We start from the raw sequence: 26,975 nt of genomic DNA, 5'->3' as shown, positions 1-26,975 counted from the left end.
CCGATGAGGAGATTTTGTACTCATCAGAGTGTTACATATTCTGTTTTACAGATCATCATATTACTTGGCTCCCCAATAACTCCTGGAGAGATTAAAGTATATATAATCACTTGAAACTAATTGTGTAAATATGTGGTTGGCAGAATAATTACTTTTCAGCGGTTTAAACAAAGCTATGGTGATAAGTTAACAGCTAGACAGTTATGTAACTTGGATGAGCAGAAAGCTTTCCAGACTAAACCTCTCAAGGGAAGTTTTAACAGATTAACAGAGTTGGAAGGGACCTTATAGGTCATCTAGTCCAACCCCCTGCTCAAGCAGGAGACCCTACACCATTTCTGACAAATGACAGTCCAATCTCTTCTTGAAAGTCTCAAGTGATGAAGCTCCCACAACTTCCGAAGGCAACTTCTGTTCCATTGGTTGATTGTTCTTACTGTCAGAAAGTTCCTCTTATTTCTAGGTTGAATCGCCCATTGGTCAGTTTCCATCCATTATTCCTTGTTTGGCCTTCAGGTGCTTTGGAAAATAGCTTGACCCCTTTCTCTCTCTGGCAGCTATCAGATCTATACTCTAGATGACATAGATAGAGAGATGGACAGACAGACAGACAGGCAGACAGACAATGGAATGTGTGTATGTATGTGTGTGTATATATACATATAAATATACATATACATATACATATACAGTACATATACATATACATATACATACATACACACTGTCAACTTCTAAAGCATTGCCATGACTATTATCATGGTTGATAGGTTGGCATTCGAGGGAAGATTCCATGCATACCTTCGGCCAGAGTTGGATCTCATATTTCTACAACTCAGTTCGTGAATATGATCTATGACGCATGACAGAAAGGAGGAGATAGAGGAATAAAGTTTAAATGCAATAAAGTGAAAGCCAATTTAGGCTCCACAGAAGTCCGTGCCAAGATGTTATTCCTAATAAATGAATGGGTTTTTTTTTAACGTTGTCTCGAGGCTCGTAAATTAATTAGGTCAGCTCTTGGGAACTTCATACATACATACATACATACATACATACATACATACATACACACATACAGTACATACACACACACACACACACACACACACACACACACACACACATACATACATACATTATAGATAACGGCAGTTATCCAGATAAACTCTCGTTCAGTTTATACACTCTAAATTTCTGTGGTAGTACAAATGTTCATAAATTGGGTTCACATTTGCAACTTATTGTCATAAAAATCTCTAGAGACTCTTTTTGTTTGCCCTGGCAAAAAAAATGCCAATAAGAAGTTAGCATTCAGTTTTGCAACAAATACCTGGAATTTTGCCCAAAGAGAAACAGAGGGGAAAGCGATGGGTTGAAGCCAAAGCTAATTGACATGGCAAGACCAAATCATGTATTAAACTTGCTTTATTTTTCTGGAAAGCAAAGGAGTTAGCATCTCTTTCTAATATACTACATTTACAGTAACAACAGCAGAAACATCATACCTCTAAAAAGAGCTGTGCTGGATCCAATTAAAACCGATTTATCTAACAATCTATCTCAGCATAACATCCAGATGTGTACAGATAGAATGTAAGGGATATAAAACATTACCACTCATGTTCCCTAATAACTGCCATTTAGTCTCATGCCTCTAATTTAATTAAGAGCATTAATTAAATAAACTGAAATTGAACTCATAATGCACAAAACAATAAGTGTAGATTGGCCCTGAAGTTCAAGGCAGAAGGGAAAAATGAATTCCTGATGCATTAAACTTTGGCTCCAGAATTTCAAACCACTTTGTTAGCTAATAGGAGGGTAGTATATCAGAATGAATATGTAGTATGACTGTGGGAGGTGGATCATAAGGAAGGCTGAGTGCCAAAGAATTAGTGTTTTCGAATTGTGGGGTTGGAGAAGACTCTTAAGACTTGGACTGCAAGGACATCAAACCAGTCAATCCTAATGGAAATCAATCTAACAAAGTTTAGAGGATTTTTGATATTCTAGTACTAAATTTTAGTCATTCTAGTCCTTAATAGAAATGGAGTGCCCAGATTTGAGAAATTTGTTGATCCCTTATCTTCACAAATCTGTTCAATTCTTTAGTTATTAGGATAGAGTATTTTCTCTTCAACTGGATTTCAGCCAAATCTTCCACCTCTGATATCTGAGTCTGAATCTTGGCCTATGACACTTGTTTTGTAGCAGGGAAGGAGGGAGGGAGAGAGGGAGGGAGAGAATATTAGAACATTTGCTGGAAAGGTCCAAGAGAACAACTGAATCATCCATTAAGGAAAAGATCTTGTTTTCTAAAAATTGCCTCCAAGATTCATGGTTTTATGTCAGCAACATCTGATATCCAGGTTGTCTGTTTTCTGTAGTCCTAAGAAGAGAATGCATTCTAATGCTATTTTTTTATTTATTAAATTTTTATCCCACCTTCATTGCTTTATAAATAACTCAAGATGATGAACATACTGTACATCATATTCGTTTCCTCTTCCTATTTCCCCCCAAACAATAACAACTCTGTGAGGTAGGCTGGGAAGAGACAGAATGACTGGCCCAGAGTCACCCAACTGTTGTGACCCAGCAGGAGCCGTTGGAGCTGCAACCAGACTCTGACAGTGAGGGGTCTTATGACTCGGCTCTGGAAGATGTGGAGGACCCTGGACAGGGTTCCGACCAAGCAGGGATCAGAGAGGCTGGTTGGTCACCAGGAGGCGCCTGAGGCATGGAGCAGTAGTGAAAGCCAAAAGGAGTGTGCTCCTGACGTCATGCCGTAGAGCAGTGGGGAGGAGACAAGGGAGTGGTTTCTGGATGCCCGGCAATGGAGAGCTGATACACGTAGAGAACAGCTATGCAGTTACAAGAGATGATTGGATTCAGGTGATCGTAATCAGGCTCCTCCCAAGGCTATTTAAGGAAGGACTTTCCAAAAGCTGTTTTGCAGGAATCAACTTATCATTAGAGTTGGAGATGCTCTCAAGTCTGTGTCCTATCTCGGCAGGCTGGATTGCTGCCAAGGTGTTGTCTGTACTGGATTGCTGCCAAGGTATTGACTGTACTGGATTGCTGCCAAGGTGGTGTCTGTACTGGATTGCTGCCAAGGTTTAAACTGTGTGTAAATAAAACATCTTGCAGAGACCTTGTTACAGAGTGCTTTGGTATACGAGAAGGGGGGTCAGAACACTCAACTATATGGAATCTTCCTTTCAATTTCTCAAAAGTTTTTTTTTGTTTCAAAATATGTTTTTGTGTAATTATTAAGAACTTAGAAATACCCCCTTTCCATCAATTTCACTTTGCGGTATTTTAGTGGGGACAGAATGGGCTACTGCTGATGTTTTCTGTAACATTTTTTTCTATCTTTTGAAGCTCATGGTTGCCTGCTCTTCACAGTCAGATAAGACCTCATGGAAGGAATTCATTCACTGTCTTCCTATGAAAAGTTAGAACATTATAGCCTTCTGGTAAGAAGATTATAGAAAAACGATGATCACTTGTACACAGCATTTGGCCACTAGGTAACTATAAACCAGAGGTGGTATTTAGAGGTTCTGACAGTTTTGGAGAACTGGTAGCAAAAAATTTGAGTAGTTCGGAGAACTGGTAAATACCACCTCTGAATGCCCCTGCCCCCATCTATTCTCAGTCTCCAGAGTCCCAACTGATCAGGAGGAAATGGGGATTTTGCAGTATCCTTCCCCTGCCACGCCCACCAAGCCACGCCCACCGCACCACACCATACCCACCAAGCCAGGCCCATAGAACTGGTAGTAAAAAAATTTGAATCCCACCAGTGCTATAAACCTTAAAAAGTGACACTCCATGGATAAAATGTAACTAACCTCTTTCAAAGAAATGTTCACTTTTATTGGTCAGACCCAATCTTTCTAATTATTATTTATTTTCAATTCTTAATTTAAAAAGGCAGATGGGAAACTGACATTCTGCATAATAAATCCCTTGTCTCTGTTTATTTATTTATATTTATTTAACAGATTGCACAACCTATAGCTAGGATCCCCTGACAATAGAAAATTAAACATAAAATTAGGAAAGCTACAGAAAAAAATCTTATTTTCAAAAGCTACATTTTTCTGGAGCTTTTTTTTAAAAATAAGTGTAGTCTATCCAGCTCAGCAGGACATAAATGTCAAAAACTGGGTTAAAATCAATCCCAGAGCTCAGCAAAATATGCATTTTCCCTACACTACTGCAGAGAAGAGGGGAAGTATATAAAGAAGGTCATTATCTCATATCAAATGATTCCAAGCCTTACATTGTTTTAAAGGCAATACTTAGCACTCCATATTTTGTCAAAGAACCTGATTAACAGCCCGGGCAATATTTTAAGTACAGGAGTAATGGGATCTGTTCAAATTCTCCCAGAGTCCAAACTATGATTTATTTTGAGCATGTTCAACCTTCCCTTCCCTGTACAAAACTCAGAAACAAGCTGGAAGCAGTTATTTGTCTTTGGATAGATGAGTATTTTGTCACTGACAGACCACCCTCTTGGAAATGTGCAAGCTTCACAGCTGTTTTGCACAAATGCTCACTCTATTATCCTCAAAATCCCAAATATGATCACTGTGTTGAGTTTCCTTATATTACAAAGCAGAATGCTGGACTAGACAGACTTTTGATTGGATCAAGCAGGGGTTCTCTTATGTGTTAGAACTCAGACTTTTAATAAAGGAGAATTCTCTGGTGTAGGATGTTTTGCAAGAAAAACCAAATGTACAGGTATAGAGTAGATGGAACCTGACTCAATAGCAGTAACTGAGAGAGGGATTTTGCAGTCCTAGTGGATAATCATTTAAATATGAGCCAGCAATGTGCAGCAGTCACAAAAAAGCCAACTGTGCAGCCATCTTTTCTTTTGGATCTTTGGCCTGCCACACTTTCTATTACTCTACCATGCATTTTCGATTGTGGGAAAATGGGAGGGGGGATTGTACGAAGTTAGATGATATGTAGCCATAACAAAATTCTTTCTAGATAGCCAAGGTCATCTTTTGTCTTTGCACCTCTGAACCTGACCAGAACGGGATGTCTGGAACTGCCAGCATGACAGTGGGAGATTGGACCATGTAATGGATTTGTAGGTGTGGAGGCAAGATCTTGAACTTTCAACTGGGTGGGGAAACCCAAGAAGCTTTCAGATTCAGGTTTTCCCACATGTGCCAACATGGCTCTCTTAATAAATTGGAACTTTGAGCAATACTTTGCCTTGGACTCTGATTTACTTTTGGATGCTATTTGGAACCCTGACACCAATACAGTCCTAAAAAAGATGTTGTGATTGTAGAAAGAGTGAAGAGAAGAGTAACAAAGATGATTAGGATGCTGGAGGCTAAAACCCATGAAGAACAGTTTCAGGAATTGGGTACGTCTAGTTTAATGGAAGGGAAGGACTAGGGGTGATATAAATGCAATGTTCCAATAGCTAAGAGTCTGCCACAAATAAGAAGGGGTCAACCTATTCTTTAAAACACCTGAAGGCAAAATAAGAAGTAATGGATGGAAACCAATCAAGGAGAGGACCAACCTAGAACTAAGGATAAATTTTCTATCAGGGAGAACAATTAATCAGTGGAACGACTTGCCTCCAGAAGTTGTGGGTGTTCACTGAAGGTTATAAGCAAAGATTGTCTGAGACTTTATAGGGGGTTCTGCCTGAGCAGGGGTTGAACCAGAAGACTTCCAAGGTCCCTTCTAACTCTGTTATTCTGTTATTTTTTTCTTCTGCAAGGAAGACTATAATTGGAATCTTTGATGCTCCTGATTTCTTAACTTTATCTAACTTGAAGGCCAGCCAACAATTAAAGGTTTCTCCAAGTTTCTTTGTGAGTCATCTTAACACATTGGGTTTGTTTCTCACACTTTCCTCTGCCTTGGGCCTGAATAGTCTTGTCAGTGCTTTAATGTAGTCCAGACAAGCAGCACAAACCATTAATATTAACACCACCTTTATAGTAAGGTTACAGTAACAGAATATTTGCAAGTCTTAAAGTACTGCTTGGCAGGGTTCCAAGTAATACTCCCAACGAAAGAAGACTCCGAGGCTTGAGTTTCCTCAAAGTTCCATTTTATTAGAGATGTTACATTGGCACATCTGGGAAAACCCAAATCTGAAAGCTTCCAGGTTTTCCCCACCCAAAAGAAAGTTCAAGTCCCTGCCCAGCACCCACATGTCCATCACATGATCCAATCAGGCACCATCCAAAACTGGAAATGCCTCCCAGTCACACCATCACAGCTGAAGGGCAAGGTGTCCTTGACTCTCTGAGAAAGGAATGTTATTTAAACTATATATCTCCCATATGCCATGTAATCCCCCCTCCCATTTTTCCCTCAGCATTGAATATGGCAGGCCAGAAGGCCCAATGTTAAAGATGACTTCCAGGCCTGACACTTCTCCCCTCCTTTCCTTTTACTTTCCATAAAAGTAAGGAGGGCTCCTTCTGAGTGGTTTCTAATGCCTCTTTCTTGTTTGCGGGCTGAGCTATCTCTTGGATTATGGTTTTCTAGTTTGCATTCCTCCTCCTGTCTACCAAGGTCAATCTCACATCCCATTACAAATCTTTTCTTGAAGTTTCTTTTCAGGAAAGGAGAGAGTCACTCCCTTCCCTGTTCTCAGGGTTAGATCCACATTCGGTCCCAGCAAGTTATCATACATCCCTGGTCATGTAGGGCATGGGGAATGACTGAACGAATGAATACCCATAACAGGATGATATTACAGGTAGTCTTCAACTTACAATTGGTTGTTTAATGACCATTCAAAGTTCCAACAGTCCTCTGGATTTGAGGTTCCAAAAGTTGTCCCTCCCTTGCAGTCATGTGACCATATTTTGAGCTCTCAGCAACTAAGACATTTGCAGCATCCTGCAGTCATATGACCATTGTGATAGTGTTGCTAAAAACAACATTTATATTTAGTGTTGGTTTTGGTGTTGTTGTTGTTTTTTTGTAAAATCACACCGGTAATGAACCATTGGTTTTGTACCGACTCCGACATTCACTTAACATCAGCACATTTACTTAACAACTGTGATGATTTGCTTAATGACCATTTGAGAAGAGGTGGTAAAATTGGATTGACATTTCTTTTATTATTTTCAATTTTACATTTATCAACTTACACTGGGTATACTAAAATGCTATTTTTTTTAAAGCAAGATAATTTTAGTGTAATTTTAAAAAGAGGATGTCTACATGGATATTAACATACATATATACAGATATAAAAGATAAAATCTACAGATGAACAGATATTTATATAGTTGAGCAACTGCTGATCGATACTGTAAAGCATTAATAAAAGATGCTAAGCAAAGTACATTGAATTGTTTTCATAATATTGTATTAAAAAGGAAAACAAGAAAAATGTGAATTTTTGAGTTTAGTAGCAAAGTGTCAACTATGTTATTGTTTATAAATATTAAAAGGAAAATAGAAATAAGGGGCTGAGAAACATGCCTAAAACTAATATAGATTACTTAAATATTTGATTTCTGATTTCCCTTTCTTTGTTCTTTGCAATATCTTTTAAATTAAACTTTAGAAACCATGTTATAAATATTTGCATTGGCCTTGCTGTTTCATGTGCTACTTCTAGGTCTGCCTGTCTGTCTGTCCATTCGTCTGTCCGTCTCTCCATCTGCCTGTCTGTCTGTCCATCCGTCTGTCCATCTCTCCATCTGTCTGTCTGTCTGTCTGTCTGTCTATCTATCTATCTATCTATCCATCCATCCATCTATCTATCTATCCATCTATCTATTATTCTATCCTATCATCTATCATCTATCTATATCTGCCTGTCTTTCTGTCTGTCTATATCTAATTTCTATCATCTATGTTCTATTATCTATCTATCTACCTTCTATCATCTATATTCTGCCTGCCTGCCTGCCTGCCTGCCTGCCTGCCTGCCTGCCTGCCTGCCTGCCTGCCTGCCTGCCTGCCTGCCTGCCTGCCTGCCTGCCTGCCTGCCTGCCTGCCTGCCTGCCTGCCTGCCTGCCTATCTATCTATCTATCTATCTATCTATCTATCTATCTATCTATCTATCTATCTATCTATCTATCTATCTATCTGGAAGCCATTCTTGTTTGAATATAGTTAAACCTCTGTTTAACTTTAAGTGGCCTGATGTCAAAAATGTTTGGTATGTGAAGGGAATATGTTTTGTAAGACTAGTTTTGCATATATTCCTAATTAGAATTGGGTTTTACCTAACAGAAAATTTGAATAAATTGATTGTTCTTTCTGAAATAAAGCTCCAGGAAAAATAGAAAGGTAGATATGACTGTACGTTGTAATATAACAATGTATTACATTATTTTCACGGTGTAAAGTATAGAATTTTTGAAAAATGAATAAAAATATCTGAAAACTGAGTAATGCTTTCTTCCATTCTTGGCAGATCTACATAAAACCTTTCCAACAGAGTTCACGAAGTTGATGCTCTACTAGGTGATCATTCCAACAGAAAAAGTTAAAAAAATATATAAATCCTATTATATTTTTGAAAACCTGATAAAGACCAACGTAGTATGTTATTCCAATGTAAAATAATTACTTTACAAATCTGACTTACAAAATAAGCTGTTTTCTTTTCATTTGCTATTTGCTTCCCTCTTTGGGGTGGACAATTTCTGATCACATGATTTTCTGGGGCGTAAAGAAGGTAGGCACGGAAGAGTTGCTGAGTTCAGCTTCTTCTGGAAAGGACTCTCTTACCATTGACAATGCTCAATTATGTAGCCCAGGGGTCAGCAACCAGCAGCTCTGGAGCCACATGTGGCTCTTACATCCCTCTGCTGCGGCTCCCTGTTGCCATTTGATAGAGCTTTTGGTTAGGATAGGTAGAAGACAAAGGATGCCGCCCTAGAAGGAGACTCTATGGTGGGGGAACTGGACTTCGGGTCAGCTCCAGAATTGAATGGGGGCTTCTGTTTAGGACCTTTAAGTGTTAAATGCTGCTGACCCCTGGTGTAAGAACTATAGTGTACTAGCAATATCTGTTAGATATTTTGCAGAGATACTGTCAACCCTGAAAACTGACCTGACCAAAGCCATTTTGAACCTTCAGTGTTGCTACACTGGAGCTGAGGGATAGGGAGGAATAGAAATAGCTGGGGTTTTGTAGCCAAAAAAAAATTAGTTTCTCCTGGGAACCAAGGACATTCCCATAGGTGACTGGAGAGAGGAGTGAAGTTACCAGGCAACTGGATGGCACCTTGATTGGACTATGTGACTGATTGTTTGGGAAAGGGGGGGGGGACCTTTACGTTTAATTAGGTGGAAACCGTGGGAACATTCAGAGTCAGTTTTCACCAGCCTATGCCAATATGATATCTCCAATTAACCTGTTCTTTTATGAATCTACCTGCCTCAAAGGTCTGTTTGGTATGGGTATATTACTTGGAACCCTGATAGATACGGCATGCAGATTGGTATACTATGACAAGTAAAGCTAGTAAAGCAGGAATTTCTCATGGCCACAGCAGAAAAGTCATTATATATATATATGGAACACTTGAAAGAAACCTTCAATTCTGGGACACTAGCAGTTATGTGATCATTGACTTGAAAAGGTAGGAGAAAGATCTCCAGTACCTAAGTCTGTGCTCTAACATAGTCAAGGCAAAATTCTGGGGTACTGTTAGAGAACTTTGCTTACAGGACTTCTTAATTCTTGCATTCAATCTTGTGTTTGTTGAGAAGATGAAGCAGGGAGCGTTTAATTATCACGTGAAGTCCAAAGTCAGCATGTAGAATAGCAATAGCCCTTAGACTTATATACCACTTCATAGTGCTTTTACAGCCTAAGTGATTTACAGAGTCAGCATATGGCCTCCAACAATCTGGGTCCTTATTTTAGCAACCTCAGAAGGATGGAAGGATGAGTCAACCTTGAGCCAGTCATGATTGAACTGCCAACAGTTGGCAGAGTTATCCCACAATACTGCATTCTAAACACTGTGCCACCAGGACTCTTTTGAATGAGAGTGAATGATTGAGAGTTAATGCTCAAGATACAGGCATAGAAGGACCCAGGCCCATAGAAAGTGGCATTTATAGACCTGTCACCCCATCTTTATTGGTAGAGCAGTAAAAATTTGGGTTGATGCTAGGAGCATAGCACCCATTTTCTTATCGTTAAGAGATTTAATGCTGCCTTACATTTACATATTTTTATAGCATATTTATGTCCACATTTAGAGTGCTGAAAACTGAGCAAAGCTCTAAGTTGTATTGGTAGGACCAGCGCAGAAATAAACAGTCCCTTAGAAGAGTTAAATTGAGGTTTGCAGCTGGCCACATTCATGAAGCTGAGAAAAATGAATGCATCCGAAAACAAAGTCACCCCAAACAATCAGACGAGCAGAACTGCTTAATGAGGATTTAAACTAATTGGCCAGTTAATCATGACAATTGCATGAGTCCCCACCCCAATCTCATCAGTAATTCTTAATATACAATAATAATAATATATGAAATTGAAAGGACTCTGGTATCAACCCCCCCTTTGCAAATACTGTATATCTCACATAACCCAGAAGCAGTGACAAAAATCCATTAAACCTGCAGTGCTACTGTATGAATCTCTTTGAAGCCTATCGCTTTTGATTTGAAGGTTGGAAGCAGATTCCCACCTCATTTTGTGAAAAAATAGGAATAAAATAATCATCTAATCTATATCTAATTGGAATCACCATTACATGCAAATGAAATAAAAGCAAATGCACTTGGTTGTTTTCTTCTTTCAAGGACATCCCCTTCAAGATAATCACTGCAAGGATGAATGGATGGATGGATGAATATATGATAGATAGATAGATAGATAGATAGATAGATAGATAGATAGATAGATAGATAGATAGATAGACAGACAGACAGACAGACAGACAGACAGATCAATGAGAGTGAGGGGGGAGAGAGGGAGGGAAGGAGAGAGAGGAAGAGGGAGAGAGAGAGAAATAGCACTTAGACTTATATACCACTCCATAGTACTTTACAGAACTCTCTGAGCCAGCAGAGCCAGCCTATTGCCCCCCCAAAATCTGGGTCCTCATTTTACTGGCCTCAAAAAGATAGAAGCCTGAGTCAACCTTAAGCTGGTTAGGATCAAAGTCCTGACTGTGAGCAGAATTAGCCTGCAATACTGCATTGTAACCATTGTGCCACTATGGCTCGGATGGATGGATGGATGGATGGATGGATGGATGGATGGATGGATGATAGCACTTAACAATAGCATTTAGACTTATATACCACTTCACAGATTATTCTTTATACTATTTATGTTGTTGTATTTGTTGTCATATGATTGCACCAATGAGGCTAAAACCAATTTCGTTGTATTTATTTTGTACAATGACAATAAAGGCTATACTACTCCAGTGCTTTACAGCCCTCTCTAAGTGGTTTACAGAGTCAGCATATTTGCCCCCAACAATCTGGGTCCTCATTTTACCCACCTCGGAAGGATGGAAGGCTGAGTCAACCTTGAGCCTGGTGAGATTTGAACTGCCAAATTGCAGTCAGCCGGCAATCAGCAGAAGTAGCCTGCACTCTAACCACTGCACCACTGTGGCTCATAGACAGATGATAGATGACAGACAGACAGACAGACAGACAGACAGACAGGTCAGTAGGTAGATGATAGATAGATAGCCTTCAGTGGATATGGAGGTTTTCTACACCTATAATCAGTAAAGTACCGGCTATTTGAGTCCTTTGGAAAACTTGGGATGAACAGTACTGACATTATTCCTATGAGTCTTAGAGATAAAGCAAGAGAAAGAATTGGGAGAGGCGAAGAATCACTGAATGGCAAGAGATAATGCTAATGCAATATGCATCTGCAGTTGCCGTTTGAAATATGTTGACCATTTTAATGCTCAGGAATAGACTCTCGTTCTCTCAGAGGCAAAGCGATCATCATTTATATCCTGACTAAATCAAGGGCAGTCCAGTTACTATTTATGTTGTATACTCCAGTGAGTTTCTGCTATATTCACTGCATCGGTATTGCAATTTAAAATGCTGGGTTGCAGCCAAAGGGGAGTAAGGTAGATGCTTTATTGTGAACCCATGTGGTGTACTGTAGATGTGGAAGGAGACCAACAAATCAGCAGATAACCTTTCCATCATAGCCTTGCACTTAATAAACAGGAAGATCCATTTATTCAATTGAGCAAAATGTCAGATGGACTGGACACACTTGCCCTTGAGGGCAGTGCATCTAGTCTTTGTAAAAATGGTCTTATATATATTATGGCTACCAGACCCAGGCTGAAAAACTCCAGGCAGCCACTAGAGGAATGCAGAGAGGCAGAACAAATACTTTGCTGCCATCTTGTGGATGGCCAGATTTTGCACCAGAGATATAATAATAGCCTGACCTTCCTTCTGTCTGTCCCTCCCTCCTCACATACCCACACACTAAATTTAACTGAATTAATTCTGGACACATTTCCCTAGAGAATACATGAACAAAAAAGGAAGCAGTAAAAGGTGTATAGATGCATACACTTGTGTGCATGTGTTTGTATCTACAAATCAGTGTTGACTCTTGCCAAGATTTTTCAGAAGTGGTCTGTCATTGCCTCCTTCTGCCTACGTCTGAGAAAGACTGACTGACACAAAGTCACCAAACTGTTTTCATGATCTTCCATTTTCTAGTCTGGTGTCTTAATCACTACAGCAAATTTGCTTTCTAGATACAGTTGTTGCAAATTGCCATGGGTCTGGAGCTTCCTCCAGCATTATTTGGTGATCTCATTCTAAAGACTAAAGACTTATACTTATTGCCCAGTTGCTCAATCATTTCTAGAAGTCAGATGACATCACCATCTATTAATCTCTCACCCACCTTCAAAGGAACATCAGAAAACATTTTTCTGCTCCATTTTCAAAGTTCATTTCATGTACATTACTTTAAGTGCTCTTGTCTGCTTGGGATAAAATGCTTAAATTCATTGGCCACTTCAACTGAGCCAATGCTTATCATACACTATAATAGTCTTTATACATCTCCTAATCAGCGTAAGAGGGACGCGGTGGCTCAGTGGCTAAGACGCTGAGCTTGTTGATCAGAAATTTCGGCAGTTCAGTGGTTCGAATCCCTAGCGCGGCGTAATGGAGTGAGTTCCCATTACTTGTTCCAGCTTCTGCAAACCTAGCAGTTTGAAAGCATGTAAAAATGCAAGAAGAAAAAATAGGAACCATCTTTGGTGGGAAGGTAACTGTTCTGTGTGCCTTCTGCATTTACTCATGCTGGCCACAAGACCATGGAGATGTCTTTGGATAACGCTGGCTTTTCAGCTTTGAAACAGAGATGAGCACTGCCCCCTACAGTCGGGAATGACTAGCGCATATTTGTGAGGGGAACCTTTACCTTAATCAGCATAAATGAATAGCACATGGTTAAAATCTTCACCTTTTTTCTCCTAAATTAGAAAGGTTTCAAGCTGCACACTCAAATAGTGGTTACTCTGGATGATTGGTGCATTCTTGTGGTGTCACCTGCAAATGGGAAAAAAAACACCATCACAATTATTCTCCCTAAGGGAGAAGGAGATTGGACAGAGGGCTATATTTATCGTTAGAGCCAATTGTTGAAACCTGGCCCTAAGATGTGTTTGGAGGTGTTCATTGCCCTAAAAAGAGGCAACATTGTCTTGTTTTACCAAAGAAGACCCCTGTCTTGTGTATGCTGACTCTGTGAGCTTTATGTGAAAAAAAATGGAAAGATTTAAAAATCCTTACAGTGGGTGTATGGATGGGAAAAAATTAATGGAGTTAACAGAGATGGCCAAATCATCCACTTTAGTTTTGCATCTACTTAGAAACCACTTGTAGACTTTGTTCGCATAGACACTTATTCTATACCTGTGCATTTGGTTTTTCCTGTTTAAGCTCCAGACCTTGATTTTCTCACCAATGAACTGCTGAATGGGTTCATTTCTCCAGTCTATCAAGATCCTTCTGAATCTTTTGTCTGTCTTTGTCTGTGTTAGCAATTTCTCCAGCTTGGTGTTGTCTGTATATTTGATGAGCTTTTGTTCATCCAGATTATTTATGAAAATGTTGGAGAACACTGACTCCAAGACAGAACAGGTTTTGAGATAACCTGCTGCATGCTGCCCTCCATGTAGATGTGGTTCCATTGAGGACTACACACCAAATGCAGTTGATCAGCCAACTGAGACTCCATCAGGTTGTGATATTGTGTATCCTATATTGCTCTACTTTACAAAGAAGAAGGCTGTCTACTTTGTCAAATGCTTTTGTTAATGTCCAAGTATACTTTATTCATAGCATCTCTCTGATCTACTGATATACTTTGGGAACAGAACCCATAGAATCTGGATAGATGTCAACCTCAACAACATCTTCAATAGCATCATTTAGCACAGGGAACCCCAACCTCTGGTCCATAGACTGGCACAGGTTCACAGCAAGCTAGAAACTGGGCCGCATAAACAAGTGAAGCTCCATCCATGGGATGCAGGCAGAACACGAAACCATACCCCCTCTGGTCCATGGAAAAATCTCTCTCCATGGAACTGGTCCCTGGTGCCCAAAGGTTCGGGGGCTTATGATCTAGTATATGTATTGCAAAAGTTGTGTTAATTGAAGGAGGGGAAAAAAACTTCCAATCCAGAATTGCTCAAGATTGAGATAGGTTACTACCTCAATGGGCAGGAAATGAAATGAAGACTACATTAAGAAGGTTTGTCTTCTGATAATGGCTTGTGGGGCATCTTCATGACCCCAGGGGGGATGTAAGGAATAGCCTCGTGTTTCCTTTGCACTGCATATGCAAAGGGCATTTAATAGGAGGGATATACTATCTGAAGAAGAGATGAAGAAAAGAAGAGCCAATGATAAAGAAGACAAGAGAAGACAGCAGAACTGTCAGAAACTAAAACAAATGAAAAAAGAGTGATAGAAGCAATAATGAAGGGTCGAAGGAAACAGTGAAAAATACTGAGATTCACCAGGATAAATCACTATCCAATTTTCATACCACATTTGTAATCAATTGTGATTTTGGTACCAAGCAGTGGTGGGATTCAGCCAGTTTGCACCACATCGGGAGAACCGGTTGTTAACTTTCTGAGCACTTTGGCAAACTGGTTGTTAGAAGAAATCATTAGGGCAGAGAACTGGTTGCTAAATTATCTGAATCCCACCAAGTAACAAGTCTTTGTATTTGATGGACATCATGGTTCCCTGCCCTGGATTTCATCTCCTATAATCCCCAACCATCACAATCAATGGCTGCTAGGGGATTATGAGCATTGCAGTCTGACTCATATCAGGGCAAAGAGATTGGTAGTCTGATTTATTTAGTCATTTTTCTTTCTCAATTTTATTTCATCCTGCTGCTTCGGAAAGTTTCAAAAACCAATGAGTTAGGTTTTTTTTATGAGAAAAAACTAACTCATTTCAATCTGCTTCTTTTCTTTCCTTTCTGATTCTGTCATTCTTAAGATTTTATTCCTGGAGATCAGAGCAAATGTCTGAAGATGTCATAGCCTGATTCTAGACAGTGCTGTATGTGATGGGTTAAAAATTCTCTACCCATAAACCAGATGAGAAAATATATGTGCAAATCTGCTTGTGAATATTTACCACTCAATGCTCCAGTTCCTCAAAGAAATCAGAGGCAGGCGAGCGTTCTTGTTATAAACAACAACTAATATTAAACAATGCTACTTCATTTTTTAAAAATGTAACACTTATTTATAGAAACGTGGCCTCCAGATGAAAAGCTGCTAATTAAAATGCTTAGTGTGTTTAAACAGCTTTATGCTCTTATTGATCTTCCATATTCATTGTTATGTCTCTGCTCTCACGCACAGATAGAAATATCAATAGGCACCCACAACAGGTTTCTTTTTTTCTGAGATGGTAATAAATTCACTGGCTAAGTAATGTGATCAAATTAATGCAAGATAAGTCACTTCCTCCCCTGAAATAACACACTTGTTTCCCCATTTATAAGCAAAAGAAATGGGAGCAGATAAGACATAATACATCAGTTGGGGTTTGATTAGCGTGATGATTCATTTCCATAGCACTTTTCAAAGCACAGAGGTGCTCATTTTATCTTTCTTTTCATTTACACTAGCAATAAACTTGCGAGACGGGCAAACTGGAATAAAGACAGCTTCAAGCCTACCAATGACTTGATAATTCACATCACTGTAGAAAGTAGTCTTTATTTCAAATGATCTTTTCAAAAGCAATCAAAACATCTAACATTTCAATCCTGTGCGTATGTTCCCTTGCAGGTAAATGTTAGACAGTGCTCCCAAGTAAATCTAGTATCATTAATTATCGTGGGGTTATTGTCACCCTGATGGAGGTAGCTTCTACAAATAAGAGCTGTGGCCAGAGGGGGCTTTATTCACTCATTTGGAGAATTATAGCAACAGGTACCCTTGATACTTTCTGGGAAATTACAACTACAATATTTCAAAATGTTCTTATTCATTTTTGTAGAACCCTTTCTACATGAGTTCAAAGCAACATACGCACTAGAATAACAGAATAACAGAGTTGGAAGAGACCTTGGGGGTCTTTTAACCAACCAGCTGCCCAAGCAGGAAACCCTATCCCCATGATGCCAAACCTATGGCATGTATGCCACAGATGGCATACGCGTGCTGTCCCCCAACTCAGCTCCACCACGCATGCGCATGTGCCTTCCACCGGCCAGCTGATTTTCAGGTCTATGCCGCACATGCAGGAGACATGCACACATGCACGGGGGGTCTCGCATACATGGGCAGGGGGAACATGGGGATGCAGCGTGCAATGTTCTCTCTATTTTTTTTTTCAGTGTGCACGGAAAAGTATAGTGTTACTGTCAGAGGATAATTTACCAGTTCGCTTTGCTTTCCCTCCCTTCCTCTCCTTTAAAGCCCCAGAGTCACTTCCCCTTTAAAACACGGCTGGCTTGTCCTCTGTTGAGAGCTTGCTCGCCCACTCGTGCGCGCTCGTGCTCTCTCTCCCTCTTTCCTTATGTCTAATTCATCTCGCGCTGACACTCGCCTAATGTCACTCAACCTATATCTAGTCTCCACTTTCCAGACTAAAGTCCAGAGTCCAGCGGCTTGATTTCCATCAAATGTACATAATGCTGTGACATTAAAAATCACTGCATGGCAGTTGGAAACTGCCGCACGGCGTTTTCTTGTCATGTGTGCGGCCGCGCAGCCACGCAGCTGAAGGAACATTGGCGGTGTGCCACATTTTTGGTTTCAGGAGGTTTCAGGGAGGCCTGCTAGGCCCAAGATGGGGTGCAGGGGATCACATGCATTCATGGGGAGCATTGGGGGGGGGGTCATGTACATGCACAGAGGAAGCTTGGGGGTTGCACACAGATGCACAGGAGAGCATTGCATTGCATTATGTGTGGGCACATGCCCGCAATTTTGGCACATGAGGAGCAAAAGGTAGCCATCACTGCCCTATCCTATTTGAGACAAATGGTTGTCTAATCTCTTCTTTAAAACCTCCACAGTTTCTGGAGGCAAGTCGTTCCACTGATTAATTATTCTAATTGTCGGGAAATTTCCTCTTAGTTCTAGATTGGTTCTCTCCTTGATTAGTTTCCATCCATTGCTTCTTGTCCTGCCTTCAGGTGCTTTGGAAAATAGGCTGATCCCTTCCTATTTGTCCTATACTAACTATCTGTGATGTAGTCTGGGCTAAAGCAGAGAGCAGGACTGGCCCAAAGTCACCCAGTTGGCTTTCATGGATGAAGTGGACTGGAACTCATGTTTTACCACTTCTAGTCCAAAACTCCTACATCACACTGGTTTTCCGATGTGGAAAGCAGCATTAACACACAAGCACAATGAAATATCCACTCATATCACATTTCATGCTATGCTTTCTGGCCCACTACCAAATTCGCATACAGTCCAATGCTGAGATATATTGGCCATTGTCTATCAGGAGAGATTCTTTTCTGCCTCTCTGATTAAAAGGTCCTGTTGAGGAGGCCACCTCCTCTAAAGGTTCATGGATGTAAATCAGTGGTGGGTTCAGGATCTCATTGCAACCGGTATGGTGCAACGGGACCCGTCATCCACCACATGAACATGCGACATTCCGTGACGCCTCTGTGATGCTCCAGCTGCTTGGCGGAGCATCGCGCAGGCGCTGGACACTCCGTGTGTGTGTGTGGAAGTCCCGAAGAGTTCAAATACAGGTAGGAATGGGGGGCAGGTAGCTGGGCCCTCTGGAGCACCATACCAGAATGATACCCGGTGCTCCTGGCAGGCACCGGTACACCCGTACCGGGGTGTACCAGTCGTAACCCACCACTGATGTAAATACAAAGAAAAGGACTTCTTAGTGGTGGCCTTCATCCTTTGGAACACTTTTCCTGAAAAATATGCATGGTCCTCCTAAACCTCTTTTCTTGTTGAAGAACAAGAACACATAGAACTCTACACATGCATTTGCTCTTGATGTCTTATTACTGTGATGGCGAACCTATGGCAAGCATGCCACAGATGCCACATGAAGGCCTCTCTGCCGGCACGCAAGCCCCAGCTGAGCTCCCTGCTGGCCAGCTGATTTTTAGGTCTCTGCAAAACACTATACAAGCCTTCCATATACATCCAACAGGAAGTGCCTCATAGGAGCAGATAGAGGTAAATCCTAGAGAGGCAGGAAATGCATCAGTGTACAATAGAGGTGAATGCTAGAGAGGAATAAAGCTACATACAAGACAGACATAATCCCTCTAATAGCGTAGGAATGCACAGAGGGGGAGTGCACGCATTGTATTATTGGTGTGGGCATGCTCACACACACTGTTGTGCATGCACATGCGCTTTTGGCACGCAGGAACAAGAAAGGTTAGCCATTACTGTCTTATTATATTGCATGCTTTTAGTTTCTCTTTTTATTTTTTGTATAGTGTATTTATTTTATAGATGGAGCCACGGTGGCGCAGTGGTTAGAATGCAGTACTGCAGGCTATTTTTGCTGATCACTGACTGCCAGGAGTTTGGCAAATTGAATGTCACCAGGCTCAAGGTTGTCTCAGCCTTCGATCCTTCCGAGCTCAGTAAAACGAGGACCCAGAATGTTGGAGGCAGTATGCTGACTCTGTAAAACCACTTAGAGAGGGCTGTAGAGCACTGTGAAGCGGTATATATGTCTAAGTCCTATTGCTAGATACAAATAAAAAGACAGGAAGGGAGGGAAGGAGTCTTCCAAATGAGATATAATTGCTAAAGGAAATATATAAAAAGCAGGACTGTCAAAAAAATTCTACTAACAAGGACTATATAAATCCATTTGGATTTATTCTGGGAGCAAATTATTTGCTCGTAGGCTTATTACCATTTTTTCCCTCCTGCATTTTAATCACAGTAGGTAGCTTCTCGGGTTATCTGGAAATCACTCTTCTACCTCCACAGTTGAACTGTTAGGATGGAAGTCAAGTGGCCAGATTTCCTGAAAGGCATGGTTCAACCATTGACATTTGCAAGCAATCATTGTATTTCAAACAGTTAGCGGAAATCATTCCCAAGTCAGCCAGACATAAACCAAAGGGCTGACTTTCAGAAATGCCCTACATTACATAGTATGACCTCACCAAGATCTGAATGAAAGCTATTGAAGCTTGTGCTTGAATATCAAAGAGAAGAGAAGAGAGGAGGGAGAGATGTAAGCTACGAATAGCAAGTAAGATGCCTTTTCAAAGACCAACTCAATTTATTTGCTTTTTATGACAAGTCCTCTTCCCTAGTTCTCCAGATTTCAGATTTTTCTCTGAAATATGTATTACGGTGTCTGAAGGCTATATATTTGCAAATAGACTCATATGCGTTCTTAGACTAGGGAGTTATTCTCAGAATAATGTACTCTTTTACACCAAAACAAGATTGTGTATGTCAGTTTATCTATGTTTGTAAATACACACACATAGCTAAATATATTTCTATCTCTATGTATTCTAGCTAACCAATTTCTTTTTTTTCTTTTTTTTTTCAAAAAGTTTTATTGGTTTTTTAAAAAACATTTATGTGGAAAAGGGGTAGGTGGAATTACAAATTTTGGCAGTTGCAAATGTGGCAGACGCCCCCTCCCTCCAAACTCCTAGATTACATCAAAATATCAAATCTTAATACATAATCATAAAAAGTCAGCATCTTAATTCTAGAAAAAATAATTTTCAATCAATTTATATAATTATAATATATAATCTAGTTATAAATTCATTTTTACTTTCGGTCTGTTTATAACATTGTGATTTCCTTATTTATTTTTGTGATCTGAGCTTTCTTGGTGTTGCCCCTTCACCCCCCGCTGGCAGAGCTCCGGCCCCTCCCGTGTCCTGTATGACCGTTGTAGTATCTTCTGTTTTTTCTAGGTTGGCTTTGTTTTTTTCCATAAAGGCCTGTGCCTCTATGGGTGTATTAATTCTGATTCTTGTCTCCTCCCAGAATATTAGCATACCTTCAGGCATCAACCATCTAAACCACACCCCCTTCTGGTATAATTTATTCGCCAATTGCGAATAATTTTTCCTTTTTTCCCTAATTTTTTTGGGAATCTGCTTTAGAATGGTTATCTCCCTGTCACAGTATGTCAATGTTTGCCCCCTTTGCACACCCAGAATTTCATCCCTTGTGGTTTTCCTAAGGAATTTAATGTGAACCTCCCTGGGTACATTATGTGTTCTGGCATATGCTGAATTCACTCTATAAGCTAGGTCTATCTCCCAATCCATCTGCTGTTTATCTTTGTGTATGTATTCAGCTAAAATATTAGTCATAATGTCCCTTATATTTTCCCCATCTGCTTCTATTACATTTTGAAATCTAAGATAAAAGGACATTCTCTCAAGCTCTATTTTCATTTGTTGGATGTCAAGTTCTTTGTTCCCCTTCTGTAAAGCCTCTACCCCCCCCCCCTCGCCTCCGCCACCCCACCCTCCACAAGGTCCAGTCTCTGTGAGTTCTTAAAGATTTGGGCTTGGTTCTGTTTAATTTCATCTTTCATTTCCCTTAACTGTTTCTTAATTTCCTCCTGGCCCTGTAGAATTTGTTGAAGCATTTGTTGAAAGTCTATCTCTGTAGTCTTGGGTTGCATCAGTTCTGTTATCTTTGACTGTGTAGCTGGGCTAGACGTTGCAGACGTTGGGGCAGAGGTAGCAAATCCAGGCTTTCCAGGAGGTGGTCTTTTTGGAGGCATGGTTTTTAAAGCAAGGAAATCTGTCAAAATAGAGACTGGGCAGCTGGAGAAGTAGAGCAGGCAGGCGAATCCAGAAGGCAGAGGATCCAAACAGATGGGGATTTCTTTAGTCAGTCTAGCAGTAGATGAAAATTTTTTCCCCAAAGAGTTCAAAGAAAAACAATCCACAAGAGATTCCTCTGGGTGGCTCGGAGACAAAGACCGGAAGCCTGAATTTTAGAGGTGGAGTCAGGTTTCACAGTTCATGAAGACAACGGAAGTGTGCCATCTTGCCCTGCCAGCTTTGGGCTCAGAGGCATAATAAAGTTTTAAAAATTCAAAAAGTTCTCAGTTCACCCATAGATTCTGGAGCTAAGTCCAATGAAAGTCACTTTTATGAGGGTGAGGCATCATTAGTTGGCTCTCCCCCCTCCTCCTTCCCCTGAGGGCGAAAGCAAAATCTTCTCAAGCCGCTTGTCCAAGGGAGGGGGGAAATCCCCCTCCCTCTAGCCGCACCTCTGGCAAAAGTCCGAAAGTTTAACTTTTTTTTCTTAAAAAGATGCTGAAGGGTCCATAAATTTAAGATAGAGGGAATGGAGAAGGGCAGCCTCTCACCACATTGCCGCTGCTTCGTTCAATAGCGCGTTCTCCGATCGGCATGGGGCGAGGCGCGCGCACACGGGCGCCCTCCGATACTGCTCCCCGGTGCCTAGAACGAAGCGGAGGAGCCCCCGCCAGCCGCCGCCGACGCCAGGACCCTCCGCGAGCCGTTCCCTCGGCAGGACACCTCTCCGGGGCGTCCTGTGCCCCCCCAGAAGCGGGGGAAGCCCACCGGGAGAGCGGGAGCAGGCAAAGGCTTGCCTGTCGCCGTAGCCGCCGGAACCGGAAGTCCTAGCTAACCAATTTCATTGTATTTATTTTCTACAATGACAATAAAGACTATACTTCTATCTATCTATCATCTACCTATCTATTGATAATAGCAGCCAATTGTTAAATTCTACATCAATAGCAATCTAATTCCCCAAAACTCTTTTAAAGGAATAGCTTTTCTATTGTACTATAAATGAAATTTTCCTTATTTAAAGACTACATTTGAGGGATTTCTCTCTCCCCTTATGGCCTGACTTCCATATTTCCATTTGACTTAAATAAAATACCGTAGTACCAATATATGATTTGTTCTTGTTTAAGGCAAAATCTTTTGTCCCTTGGAACAGCAGGTTGATAAAAGTTTACAAAGTTATTAGCCACCTTGAAAATAAGAGCACAAATATAAACTAGACAAACCCCTTTTTTTCTAGGAGGAAAATAAACATGAAACATAAATCTCCTCTGATTGCCTTCCTGCCAGATGGAAGAGCAAGCTAGGCCAGATTTTTGTAAAAGCAACTGTTTAATCACATCAGCTTGTACTTGGCTAACATTTAAATCTGAACACTCTTTCATTTTAATTATTTGAAATGCTGAAAAAACTTTGCTTTTATTTCTGGAAGGCAAGCTGCTAAAAATAAATAGTTCAAAATGCTTTCCCCCTAGCTTATTACACACAAACAAAGCAGATCAAATGTTTAGAAACTTGGAGCCAAATGGACTATTGTAGAAAAATGGTCATTGTTTCTACCATCCAACTTTTGAAAGGGATGAACAGACAAGAATACCAATAGGACAATCTATGGATGCTGTGAAATTCTACCTGGCCAGTTTGTGCCTCAAAGATCAAATGACAGCTTGCCTACAAGTATACAATTTGGTGCCTGGTGGAAGGTGAGCCATTTATTTCAGCTTTATTTGTTAGACGTTCATCTTGCCTTAAAGCTGGGGTGTCAAACTCGATTTCATTGAGGGCGGCATCAAGGTTGTGTTTGACCTTGGTGGGCCAGGGTGGGCATTTTCAAGGTAGTTCAGGCCAGTAGGATTATTACTTAAGTGAAATTCAGATAATGGATTTCACAGTTCTGGCACACGCACACATGTTATTTATCATTTCATATTTTTTTTGTATTTTGTTCCATATAAAATTGTAATATGCCGCTCACCATCTTTTGGAATGGAAGTGGGTTATGTATGGAGTTGGTTGGTTGGTTGGTTGGTTAAAATATGAAAAATTCAAAAAAAAATCAATAAATAACTTTACTCAACAAGATAGTAGTGGCGATAGTGTGAAGTTCCGAGAAAACGACCTAATTAATTTACGAGCCTCGAGACAAAGTTCAAAAGAAATCCAATCATTTATTAGGATCGACATTCTGGCGTGGACTCCTGTGGAGCCAAAACTGCTTTCGCTTAATTGCGTTTGAACTTTACCCCTGTATCCCCTCCCTTCTGTCTTCCGTCATAACTCATATTCTCCAACTAGACTGTAGACATGAGATCCGATTCCGGCCAAAGGCATGCATGGAATTTCCACTTCCATGCCAGCCTGATAATAGTCATGGCAACGCTTTAGAAGTTGACAGATAGATTGTCTTACAAAATAAAAGCAAGTTTTTTTAAAAAAAAAATGTGGTGGACCTGAATATAACTTCTGTAAGATATAAATATATTTATATATTACTATTTGAAGTCAAAATCAATTTTGTTTCTTGGAAAAGAAATATTTTCTTTTCTGTTTCTAGAACAGATTCTGGTGCTTCTTATACTTCACAGTATTATTAAATATCTTAGAGCTTTGGAGTGGCTAATATCTTTGTCCATTGGGATTGTTTAATTATGGCAAACACACTTGACCCCTTTGTGTTTACTATATTTTCAGTTCTCCAGAAACTTACAATTAAAGGTGGAAAAAAGGCCTGGATGTTTTTATTTCTTATTTCTTCTCTACCACACAAATATGCATGTGTATCTCTACCCCATCTTTGTTCAGGAAGTCAAAGCATCTAGGTAGTGTTTTACCTTCCTATATTTCTTCAGAAGACAGCATACTAAAAAGCAGAGACATCACCCTGCCAACAAAAGTGTGCATAGCCAAGGTCTTCTCAGTCACAATCTATGGCTGCGAAAGTTGGACCATAAGAAAGGCTGAATGCCAAATATTGAGGCCTTTGAACTCTGGTGCTGGAGAAGACTCCTGCAAGTCCCTTGTTCTGCAATCAAACTGGACAGTCCTAGAGGAGATGAACCCTGACTGCTCTTTAGAAGGCCAGATCCTGAAGAGGAAACTCAAATACTTTGGCCACCAAATGAGAAGGAAGGACTCCCTGGAGAAGAGCCTGATGCTGGGAAAGATGGAGGGCAAAAGAAGAAGGGAGCGGCAGAGAATGAGGTGGCTGGATGGAGTCACCAAAGCAGTTGGTATGAGCTTAAACTCCACAGGATGGTAGAGGACAGGGAAGCCTGGAGGAACATTGTCCATGGGGTTGCAATGGGTCAGACATGACTTCACAACAACAACAACATATATCGCTAAATAGGTACTTTAATTATTTCATCTAAAAGGTGTGCAAATCTTTTAAGGCTGGAAGCTGCATTGGTTTCACTTGTTTTCACCATTACTAAGAACAAGATAATGCATAGCTGTGCCATCACCAGACCTGAATCTTTTTTAAAGAGTTTCAGTGGAATGAAAACTTAACACATACATTTTACTTTATTTCTCCCTTCCAAAAAATGACAACTTAAAACTGCACTGATACTTAGTGAGTTTTCTCACCAATTCTAACAGAGCCAACCCAGAAAGACTCTAGGGAAGTTTTTTGGAATAAAGCCTCCGTAAGCAGCTGGTGGGCATTGTTTTCCAATTTTAAAAGCTGTCCGCATCAAGGTCCATCAATGCATCTTGTAGTACTTACTTCTAAAGTTTTTCCCCCAAAAATTCTTCTGAACCTCCAGCAGTCATTTTAATGGATTAGCTTGCAACTAAAGCTTTCTCCCTATCCACCTTTTTGACATAATGCATAATTGACTAAGCCCTTTTCATGTTTTCCCTAAACTCACATTTCTAAGCTAAAAGAGACTGGTTTTTTTATAATTTTTCCTTCCCTTGATCAAAAGATTTCAATTTTTCAGTTCTATAATACATTTTGAAGGTTATAAAAATATGCAAGACATTAAATGTGTAGTAATAGAGATATCTATAAAGCATCACAATATTTTAAAGTCCTGGTAATCTCCAATTCAAAATATAAAAAGATCCTGAAGTTGAACGTTTTATTGATGAAAGAAACTAGCTTTTTCTAAATTATTATAACTGTCCTCTGTTGAATTTGAACATTTGATAAATGTGTTCCATAACAAGATTAAATCTGTTCATATGGAATTGCATTATGTACTGTTATTGTTGAAATTTTAAACATTCCTTCATATTTTGATAGCTTATGACATTTGAGATTTGACACATATTTGATATATGACATATGACAAAATATGAGCAGCAACAATTTTAGCTATTTTAGCTATGCAATTCTTTAATTCAAACATTATGTTTGATATTTCTAGTCCATGTGCATTTTTAATTCTGCAAATAACATTTGACGTGCTGCCCAATCTGTTCATATTATTATTAGTAGCTGATAGCTACTGCAGATGACTCCTAATTTCAATGAAGCTTTGTTAGTTGATTTAAATCCATGAATATTTAATTAAAACATGCAGTTGGCTGGTATATTTCTATTGTACTCAAGGTAGGCCTTGAAACTACACTGTCAAGGTTCCTTGGCGAAGGATAAACGTTATATTTTTAGGAGTTCCAACATATCTAGTTGTAAGTAAGTAAGTAAGTAAGTAAGTAAGTAAATCTTTATTATTATTACATCCCTACGACCAATCCGCTCACACAGAGAGGGACTTCTCCGGGTGCCGTCCGCTAAACAGTGTCGGGGGGCGACACCCAGGAGCAGGGCCTTCTCTGTGATGGGCCCAGCCCTGTGGAATGACCTCCCCCTTGACATCAGGATTACTTCCGATCTCCGCTCCTTCCGTGTAAAGCTCAAGACCCACCTTTTTCAATTATCTGGCCTGGCTCAACCGTAGTTTTTCCTTTCCTCCTGACAGTCCTTTTAAATTTGTAATTTTATTATGGGGTATTTTTAATGGTTAATTTTATTATTATTATTATTGTGATATATGTAATTGTTACCTCCTCCGTGTCCGTGTACGTGTATGTATATGTATGTGTATGTGTGTATGTGTATGCTTATATGTATTTATGTATGTTTTTATTGTACGCCGCCCCGAGTCCCTTGTGGAGAGGGAGCGGCTAACAAATTAAATTAGATTATTATTATTATTATTATTATTATTATTATTATTATTATTATTATTATTATTGTTGTTGTTGTCAAAGACCAGCAATACACACTAGTTTTTACAATATGTTAAAAAGTACTGACATTAAGATATAATTAAAAAGTATTGACATTAAAAGTGGAAAATAACATACATGTTCTCAGATTGTTCGGGTCACTGCCTGGTTTACCTGGCTGCAACGCTGTTAAGTATAGGAGTAAATACAATGGTCCAAAGATTGTTAGAGATATGTCCAGATAATTGGTACAAGATGACAACTATATTTCTGTAGCCAATTTTTTTCTTATGAACATTGCAGCAGCAACATATCTAGTTGGGACTGGTTGGTTTAGAACAGTGGTTCTCAACCTTCCCAATGCCGTGACCCTTTAATACAGTTCCTCATGTTGTGGTGACCCCCAACCATCAAATTAGTGTCTCGGTTCCTAAGACCATCGAAAATATGCCCTGCCCTCTAACCTCTTCAATTGAAAAGATAAAACTTAGG

This window comes from Natrix helvetica (genome assembly GCF_964273705.1).
Source record: "Natrix helvetica genome assembly, chromosome: 5".
Taxonomy (NCBI): domain Eukaryota; kingdom Metazoa; phylum Chordata; class Lepidosauria; order Squamata; family Natricidae; genus Natrix; species Natrix helvetica.
The sequence above is the reverse complement of the archived record's forward strand: the minus strand, read 5'-3'. Positions refer to the sequence as shown.